At 38.8% G+C, this 10465-nt stretch overlaps 1 long non-coding RNA gene across 1 annotated transcript; it reads left to right on the top strand.

The window, feature by feature from the left end:
* The first annotated feature begins 4955 nt into the window (after positions 1 to 4955).
* On the top strand, positions 4956 to 10061 carry LOC146759761 (uncharacterized). Its single transcript, XR_014931922.1, has 6 exons — positions 4956 to 5479; positions 6112 to 6305; positions 6958 to 7069; positions 7521 to 7592; positions 8055 to 8201; positions 9971 to 10061. It is a non-coding gene; the product is annotated as an uncharacterized LOC146759761 (long non-coding RNA).
* Positions 10062 to 10465: the final 404 nt, after the last annotated feature.

Here is a 10465-nt window from a genome sequence, read left to right as displayed (position 1 = left end):
TTGATTGGCAGTTGTGGTCAGGAGGAGATGCTTGAGTAAGACAAATAAGAGGTCATGGGTAAGTTGGTCCTTCTTGTGATATTCTTCTAGGCTTTCATCAGGGAAAAGCTTAATTAGTCCAAATAATTATAGCAGAAACACCACACCAAGAACATGTGAGTGATATTTCAAATTTCTTGACGTGAAGGTAAACTTTACCTGGTTCTGCCATTCCCCAAATGTTTGTTTCCTTATGACAAGAAGAACTTTGCAAAAGTAATTTTATTTTTTTTTCAGTCTTGTGTGCAACACAAAAAGGGGTAAAATCTAGGAGGCCACCTGAAATGTTTTTTCCATCTGGAAGGATCCATTTAAGAGCACCCATGGACCTGGTTATGAACAAGTTTTCTTCTTTGCAAAGGCTGTTGCTTAATTAGCAGATACTGTACCTGGGAGAGGAAGAGGGAAGTAACTTATTTTGGAAGTCCTGATGCTATTCAAGCATTCAAGGTCAGGCTGGATGGGGCTTTGTGCAATCTGGTGTAGAGGGAAGCATCCCTGCCTTCAGCAGGGGGTTTGGAACTGGGTGATCTCAAAGGTCCCTTCCAACCTAAACCTTTCTCTGATTCCTTTGATGATTCTATTTCTCAGCTGCTGGTGTGAGATCTCCAACCTCTCCCCGTTGTCTTTCAGGGCGGCAGATGAAGCTGGTGAAAGGTCTGCAGCCCCTGGAATTCCCTGAGAAGGGAACTGTCACCTTTACGGTGGAGGTGTCCCATGAGGATGTGGAAGGGACTTGGCAGAAGGACGGCGTGCGGCTGAAGCCTGCACCAAATATCACGATGGGTGTCCAGGGGAAGAAACATTCCTTGACACTTTCTTCTGTGACCCTTGAAGATGCAGGACTCATTTCCGTTAAAGCAGAAGGCATGAATTCATCGGGGAGGCTGACTGTGACAGGTATTGGTTGGTGCAAGGTGTCATTATCTGCTCCTGTCCCAGATTACTTGAACAGCAGAACCAGCTTTCCTTCCAGCTGCAAAGAATGTTTTGCACTGGGCCATTGCCACCAGAGTATCCCTCAGATATCAAGAGGATTGTTGGAACGTTATTGTCCCTAGCACAAGTAATGATAATGTGCTCAAAACAATAGGTTTTTTTGTTGTCAATTACAAGTTCTAGTAAGCATGGAGAGTAGGCACTGCCTTTCATTATTCCTTATGCCAGATGCTCCTAGAGACCTCATTCCCAACTAAATCCACATCCTTCTTTCTCCTTCTCAGAATTGCCTGTGAAAATCAGCAAACCATCGGCAGACATTAGCGTCACTCAGAAGGACAAGGTCACATTTGAGTGTGAGCTGTCCAGGCCCAAGGTGGACGTCAAGTGGTTCAAGGTATGGCATGTAATGGTATTTTCCTTTCTGACTTCTCTGGAAATGAATGAGAGCCTTTAATTTCACTTCCAAGGGATGCGAGTCTGAGCTTTTGCTTGATAGCTTTTGCATTGCTCTCTTTTCTTAGTGCTCTTTTACTTGCCCAGATCAGCACTCTTTGTTATTATGTCCTGAGTTCATTTATCAAGTTGAACTTGATATCAAGTTGTTTTGGGTTTATTGTGAACTCCTGAGGTCTTGCTTCTCAAAATATTGTTGGTTGGAGCACAGTCTTGAGCTTCAACTCTAACACAGAAATTCTCAGCCAGGATTTTGTAGCCTTGTTGTGAACTGGGTTTTAGGGTGAAATCTGAGTTTTCTTTGCACCTGACAGTGTGAGAATTTGCTCTGGCACTTTGTGTACCTCCCCGGTGCTCAGCTGTTCCTTCCCTTACTTGAGGATAACGTCATTTATTCAAGGTGATGTCCAAACGGGCTTGTTAACGGTCCTCCACAGTGCTTTAAGCTGTCATAAGTCAGCCAGAATTTATGCAAGTTCTATAGCCATTCCTACATGTTGAAAACACTGCACTGTGCTTAAGCTTCAGCATATGTTCCAGTAAGCACAGTTTCATTAATTCTAGGGGAGTGGGTGAATTAAGCATAGATCTGAAGGCTCCCTTTGCTCAGTGCAGAGATGGAAGGACTCATGGAGATCTGACTTGATATTTTCCCTTCTATGATGGGAAGGAGCTCCGTCAAAGTAAAAGAAGTGGGCATTACTTCCCAGGGAAATAAGGGAAGTCTTATTATTCACTAGTGTGAATATGAAAATCAGGGAACATGCACATGCCAAGCAGCTGAAGACAAGACATCAGCTACCCTAAAGGTTCATGGTATGTTTAACTGAAAGAGCAAATAAATCCTATTGTGGTATTTTGCACCACAGGAAGAAATGCTTCATGGGCAGTTTGGGCACTTCTTGGTTAGTCCTTTTGGATACCTTTCTCTTTCTTCTTTATGCTCAAGACAGATTTTCCCTCCATGTGTTGCATTGGTTAAACCCCAGTTTGTAGCTCATCACCGGGCTCTGAAGCATCAGACTGGTTACTGAACACACGGGTCTGCTTTGCCCTGGTAGATTCCACCTTCCTAAGGGACTTCTGAAAGGATGCTTTTTTCTGATTTCCTACTAGCTGCTGTCCTCATGTGGCCACTTGGGTTCAGTGTTAGCATGAACATGAACATGTGTCCTGTCCCATGACTTTGGTGAACTCTCATTTTCTCTCTCAGTCTGCAACCAGGTTGGGTTGCTGTTTCAGTACAGGCTGTTTTATGCAGGAACTCTGCTCCTGAGGTTAATCTAAGTTGTATCCAGGCCCTTCAGAAGGAAAGGGAAATAGCAGCACAGAAATATGGTCTGATTCTGATGTAAATAAGTGCAGACCTGGAGAGTTAAAAGGGATTGTGTGATGTTCAAGGGATTTTGAAGCAAAGATGTCCCCTAGGTAAGATTTGTGGCTGACATTCCCCATACACTGTGGGCACACAAGCTAAGGAGAGACTAGTGATGAGCATGCAGAGAAGCCAATGATTCAGACAGGTTTGTAGTGACACGACATTGTAGAGTTCTGTCTAGTTCTCCTTGGCATAGTTTGGAAAATGAAGATGAGGAGATTGGTGGTAACCAATATGGCTTCCTCAAATTCAAGACATGCCTGACAAACTTGGTGGCCTTTCATGATGGAGTAACAGCATCAGTGGATAATGGGAGAGCAACTGACATCATCTACTTGGACTTGTGCAGAGCATTTGATCCCGTCCTGCATGACATCCTGGTCACCAAACTGGAGAAAAATGGTTTTGATGGATGGACCAGTTGCAGGATAGGGAACTGTCTGGATGGTCACACTCAGAGAGCAGCAGTCAATAGCTCAGTGTCCAGGTGGAGGGTGGTGTTGGGACCAGTGTTATTGAACATTTTTGTAGGCAACATGGACAGTGGAATCAAATGAACCCTCAGCAAGTTTGCAGATGACACCAAGCTGAGCGGTGCTGTTAATGTGCTAGAGGGAAGACTTGTAGATATTTATAAATAGGGTTTGTGGGACAAACGGAATGTTGTAGCAGAGACATCACTCTGGTTGTTATTTCAGGGTTGTTTCAGAGCGGGAAGGGAGCCTGGTAAACAGTTGAAAATCTGCACGTCTGTTAAATGTGGGAGTTTGCTGTGGGTTATTTTTTCTTCTTAAGGCTAAGCTTATGCAGAATATTCTGGCTGTTTTAAAGTGATGCCCTGTAATGTCTAAGGAATGGGATGTGAGCTGTTGCTTAAAGCCAGTATTTTTCAGGGAACAGTCTAGTAACACTGCAAACATTGCTTCAGACTGTAACTGGCCTCTAAATTCTTTGTGTATACTTTGAGATTAGAATCAGTTATCTTTGTCTTCATTTATGTTTATATGTTGCTTACAATAGTAACCTGGCCCTTCTTTTGTGTATTGCTTACAGGGACAGAAGATGATGTTGGTATTTTGCCAAGGACGATGGATATGTGGTTTAAAACTGTTGGAGGAAGGCTATACACAAAAATGGATCTGAAACCTATTCGGTGGAGAGATTACGTAAAACTGACTAATGACAAAGTGAGAGAAGAAATTGCTCTTAAAAATTCGTTGCTTCGTTTGACAAAAGAGGTAGGAAACTACTTTATAAAGAAATGATGAGTACATGCATCTTGTGATAGTTCAGTGTTATCCTTTCCATTCTGTAATGAAAGAGGGTTCTGTATTTACACACAGTTTTCTATTTGTCTTTCTGTTCCTGCTGAAAAAGAATGAAGCATCTTATTAGTGGTGTGCTACACCGCACTGGGGTATTTTAGTTGTGGAGTATGTTAACTTGATCTTACTGATGAGTTGGTTAAGTGTGGACTTCACAGTGTGAAAGGCAGGTGGCAGTAAAATTCCTTCTGAATTATTTCAAGAGCACAGCTGAGTATGAAGTCCGGCTCCAATGATCTTTAAGTATTTCGGGGAAAAACAACACCTGTCTTCTACATGAACCAAAGATGTGTAAAACTGTTTTAGGTTTAGTGAGTATGTGGAAAGAAAATGCAGTGGACAGCTATATGCTGATCTCATCCTACTCCATTAGAGAGTTAAGATGCGATCGTGCGATATAGGTGCCTCCTCTAGTTTCAAGAACCGTGTTCCTAGGTAAAATACTTGACCTTATAAGCTAAGTAGGTACAAGCTTTGCTGACTATACAAAGCCAGATCTGGGTGAGTGTCATGTAGATGAAAACTTCTATGTTAGAAGTTTTACTTCTAAGCATACTGTATCTGGTAGGTGAGATTCCTCCTCTTCAGTAGATGAGAATTTCTTTCTACTTTTGTGCTCTATAAAAAAGCAACACAACCTGAAGCCTGGGAACTGAGTATACATCTATGAACATCATGAGATCTACATGTTGGGAGCTATTCTGTATTTTCTATGACCAAACTACTTAAAAATATTATATTTACAAAATTTAGTCATAACTTCATTTGTGTAACACTTTGATAGCCCGAGTTAAGAAATAATAAGCTGCTTATCTACATTAAGTGATCGAGTATTCTACCTTAACTTCCTTTTCTGAGAGTTGACCTAATAAGCCATAGGATATGGAAGTCCTGAATTAAGAAAATCCCAATAAGAAAAATATTTCAGGAGTCCAAGATTCATGAAGGGTAAAATGCAGATTATAAATGGGCTATTGAAAATCATCTTATTAAATAACTCCTTTTCCTGTTGGGGATTCTCTCCCTATTTGTTCTTTTTCTTTCTGAATCAGGAAGCTGAAGTGCATCAGATCTTATAGTAAAGGAATTGTCAGAAATGAGTAGTAAGGTGAAACCAGTCAAAATGTGTAGCCAGGATTTTTGTGTTGGCACCTTGGAACTATACTGTATTGTTTTGTGGTAGAGCAATACAGCTGCTTCAAAAAATAAATAAATAAATAAATAAAAGCAACCAGTGGTGTATTGGTGCTGTACATCAATAATAAATCCTAAAGTCTCTGTTTTCTTTCGTAGGTAGACCATCACAACAGCACTAATGACAAATCCCCAGCTGATTCTAAGGGTATGTTTTATATTAAACAGTAGCAATTAGAAAAGCTTCTGTAAGGTAAACGACTGGCTTTTTGGCTAATGCTGATAATAAAAGGATTATTTAGCTTTTATTTGTAACAGAACGGAATAATGGGCAGGACATCTGGGCAGAAAACAGAAGGAATAAAATGGCTAGGAGACTACTGGGACATCTATCATAACCTGGTTTTATGAGGTGAAAGTAAAACAAAGAAAAAGAGTATGATTTGTGATAAGATCCCTAGTGGTTTTCCGACAGGCCTTTAGGGCACTTAAGAACTCACTAAATACTTTTTTTTCCCTAAAAAGTCAGAATGAAGTGTCCTTACTAGTTCAGTTCTCTATATTGTAAAGACTGAAGAGTTCTGAATATTTCTAACCCAACTATAGATGTTAGATTGGGTTTTGGAAGTGAAAAAGCAAGCTTTATAGCAGGCGTGTCTTTGCAAATGTGTAGGGCAAGCGTCTTGACTTCCAGATACTTGGTGTTTGTATGAGAGGTGGGGGTTCTCTGTGTTTATGTTCTGGGAAAAATTTTAAGCTGTAAGCTTAACTATTACTTATTTTTAAATGCAGCTAGTTTTACTGTCTCTACATTGACTTGTAATATTTTCTACTTTGCAGGTGCAGAAAATCTCTCAGAAGGATCAGACCAACTTAGCAGATTATCTATAGATGATTTTGTGAAGTTCTCTGGGTTTCATTTTTTGAGATTTACAATGAATGTTTTTATGATTTACTGGCTCCTTTATCAAATGACAGAAAAAAAAGGACACTTCGCCTTGCTCAAGACATCAAGGGATATTCTTACGTAAAAGGTAACTAGAATACTTTGCAAACTGCCAAGCTTGTCATAGAATAGTGTAACATGTTTCTTCTGAGATAGAAAACTCTTAAATGTGTTCAGTGTAGCTCTAGAAGTGTCTGCTTGAATGCGAAGGCAACAAGCTACATGTACGTATCTGCATCTTCAACAGTATTCTCCTTATTCCTGTACTTTGCCCATAAAACCTGTGTGAACTCCACTGCCTTCATCATCCTTGAAAATGAGAGCCATACAGTCGTTATAATGCAGACAGAATCCAGATAACCCATCCCCAATAAAAACTACAAGCTAAAACAAAAAACTTCTCAGATTGACTTCTGCACCAGTGAATACAAACTTTCGGCTTCTGTAGTTTAAGAACTTAGCTTTTGTACTTTCAGTACTAAGGCTGCTTGCTTAATTTGGATGGAGCATACTTTAGTATACTGGTAGGATAAACTGTTGTGCTATACTATACCTTGCCCTTTTCTGTGGGAGGAAGAATCTTAGTCTTATCTGCCATCAGCTTGTCGTATGTTTGAGGCAGAGTTAATGAAGTATTTTATTGTCTTAACTAAATGTTCTTAGTTTGTATACCTTATTTCTTGTTCACTTTCTCTTTTGCTAATGAAGCTTGCAAAAATCACTTTTCCTTCTTTTGAAAGGTTTGCAGTGGGTTCAGATTTCTGATTCTAAAGAAGCTTTCAGACTTTTTAAACTGGGACAGAAACACCAGAGTTTTGCAAGCACAAAGCTAAATACTTGCTCCAGCTGAAGGTGGGAACTTTCACTAACATTGGGTGTAACATAGTGTGGGGAAGAGGGATGAATGAAAATATTGTTTATGGCTTTTTTTCGGGGAAGAGGCTTTAAAAAGGCTTGATATCTAGTGTTCCATGTGATGTTTTGTGACAGTTTGTGATTCTAGTGCTTTAAACTAGAAGGATTAGTCCTTCAAGCAGATAAGTGCATACAAAAGCTAAGTGTTTTATCAAAAACTCTCAACAAAACAACTAAGCCTTCTTCCATGTAAATAATGGTGGTTCATGAGGGGGAAAAAAAGCAAAATAAACCAAGAAAGAATGTGTCTTTAAAAGGTTTAATGCATCTAGTAGAATTATTGTTAATTGAATCTGGAATAAATCCAGCAGTGTTTTGAACAGATGTTATAGATTTTAGAAAATGTGTGTATTTCTGGCTATTGACCTTGCTTCATTTCTCCTTTTAGCCACAGTATATTTACAATTAAGGTACTAAGAATCGAAGACCTTGAAATGCCATGAGTGACACGAGTCAATGAGTAAGTTCAGAGCAGAGTTCCCTTCTTCTTTTAGGATGAAATTGTCAGTTACTTTCAGTATTGATGTATTGATATTAGGCTACGGACACTAGGTTCCCTGATACAGCCTCCTGTATGAGTGGTGGTTCCCCATTTCCTGTCATTATGCAGTACTAAACCATCAAGTTGTAATGCTGTTCTATATCTTGTGCCCGCTGTTCCACACAGTGTTCCTTTATCCTTCTCACTCAACTTCTGAACTAATGTAAATCCTCAGAAGGAAGAATATGGCAGAAAAATGGAAGCTGTGTTGGAAAAGAGTTTGGCAGGAAGTAGTGTGCAACTTCACTAGGAAAGCAACATTAAAAAGCATGAAAGGGTTCAAGAAATTGTTCCTCTAGGAGGAGTGGTTGTGTTGGAAATGATAAATAATCAATGTACATTCAAAGGCAAGAAAACTTAATTTTCCTTATCTGCCTTCAGATTATCACTGTGTGATCTTGCTGGTTCAGAAAGGAATACCAAGACGTGCAATGAAGGTGACAGACTGAAAGAGAGTGGAAATATCAATGCATCTCTCCTAACTCTAAGCAAGTGCATTAGTGCACTCAAGATCAGTCAGCAGTCAAAGTAAGTCCTTGTACAAACTGTAAACTAGTTGTAGATTTCAGATATCATGTACAATGTTTAAACTATTGTTTAAAATGCAGAGTACAAAACTATGTTATGAGTGAAAACTGTAGGCTTCTGCAGATGTGTGAAGACTTAATGATCTAAGAAAGTGATCTATAAACTTGCCTTCTTTTTGTTGTTGTTTTTTGTTTGTTTGTTTGTTTGTTTTTTCAAATAAAACCATTCCAGTTCTAAATTTCTGAATGTGTTTTCATAGACTTAAGCAAATTAGCGTTGTGGTTTTGTTTTTTTTTTTTCTGGCCTTGCCTTCTCAAACAAGTCCTGGGGCAGATTATAAAATTTGTTTTCACTATTTTCACTTTAAATGTGTGAAATGTTAGACCTTTTCCTCCTTTGTTAGTTAGTTGCATTTATCATTTAGTTCTGCTGTAACAGTTTTCCTCAGGGATATTGCTGTGCTTTGTCCTAGCCAAGAGACATGGTCAGAATATATATATATATAATTTGGAAAAAAAAAATTATATATAGATATATATAATTACATATATACATATATATATATTTTTTTCCAAACCTTGATGCAACTTAATCATTCTTTCTGATCTAGCTAACCAAATTCAGAGAGAAGAAAGCCTGCTTGCTACTTCTGTCTGAGGTTGTGCTCTAAATGAGTGCAGACAGAGCTTTCTGTATTTTAAACAATGTAGTATTTATTTACAGTCACAGCTGGATATAATTGCAGAATTCTCTGCTGATTCTCATTTGAAGGTGTCTTTCTGTCCCAAAGATTAGGTGAGCTCTGTGTTCATGAAATGCCACACTGTGCCTGGTAGCCTATTCAAATTCTGTTATGCTTAAAAGTAGATGAAAATAGGCCTTGCTACTGGATTAGTCTCTTATCTGTCTGTCCTTTCTAGGGAAGAAGGATTCCTTAAAATTAGCTGCTGCTTAAAGTGCTTTGATTTATTCAGAACTGTTTTATTTGTTGGTCCTGATCACTTGAAATTTTAACAATATGGGGGAAATGTAGTGATGACTTTGATAGTAATTTTCTTTAAAATAAGAACTCATTTACCACTCCTGCACTAAAGCTATTTATGGGTCACGTGTGTTGTGACAGGAGCGTAGCTATGTGAAGCTTTTAGCTATGTTTGCAGAATTCAGTAGCTGTAAAGAGTCCAGCAGGTAACCTCACTAGAGAACAGTTTGTTTAGTCACGCTTTAGGAGTTCTCTCCTAATTTTCTGTACATCACCAGCTGTTTGATTCAGTGGCTTAACCTTGGTTTAGGAAACACCAGAGATGTTGTGATAAGTATATGCTTCTTTATTTCCAAAGTATTTACTATTGTCCTTTCCTAGAGACAATATACTGAGTGAGTGGTTATCTCTGATTTTGTTGGGTACTGTTTTCTTAGAAGTAGATAGGTCAGTTTGCCAGATGTGGTAAGGGAAAGAGAAAGGTGAGAGAGAATTTAAGCTAACGTGAGGCTGTATGACCTATCTTAGGCTGGATGTTGAATGTACTTTTTGTTTTAAATGTTCTCGTGGGTTGTCTAAGAAGATAATGGCTGCATAGTAGCTGGAACAATCATACAACCTGTCTGCAAACTAGCAAAAAGATTAAATTCAAAACAACCCACAACTCAAAATGATTTAAAGACTAGTGCAGTTATTAATGTGTTGTCTTCCACTTGGATAGCTCTCACATTGAAATGAAGCTGTTAACTTCTGCTAATGGGATTTGTTGTGGTTTTTGTCTTCAAAGGGTGCAGCAGCACATACCATGTGGTGAAAGTAAGTTAACACACTTTCTTCAGGGATTCTTCAGTGGAAAAGGGAAGATACACATGTTAGCAAACATCAGCCAGTGTGCTTCAACCTATGAAGAAACACTCAATGTGCTAAGATTCTCAGCTATTGCACAAAAAGTGAGTATGTTGTAGTCTATTTTGTTGATCAGTACTTATGATTTGCATTTAAAGAAAAAATTCTGTTCTTCTAAGAATATGAATCTATTTGTGTAGTATCTGTAGTGAATCTGGGTGTTTGTCTCCATACAGCAGTCAGGTTTCTTAATTTAGTGTTTTAGTTGAGCTTAATTTTCCTACAGAGTTTTCTAAAAATCTCTACTGGGGTCTTTGTGTTTCTTTGGGGCGTGAGGGCAGAAGCATCTTCTGAGAATCTCATTCCTAAAAAGTATTCAACCTAACAAGAAGCAACTTGTTACATCTGGAGGAGATTTTATGCTATTTACTTAATT

This window comes from Coturnix japonica, chromosome 9, assembly GCF_054131305.1.
Source record: "Coturnix japonica strain WE chromosome 9, WE-NBRP24, whole genome shotgun sequence".
In the NCBI taxonomy this organism is placed as follows: domain Eukaryota; kingdom Metazoa; phylum Chordata; class Aves; order Galliformes; family Phasianidae; genus Coturnix; species Coturnix japonica.
This window is presented reverse-complemented; position numbering and strand designations above follow the sequence as displayed.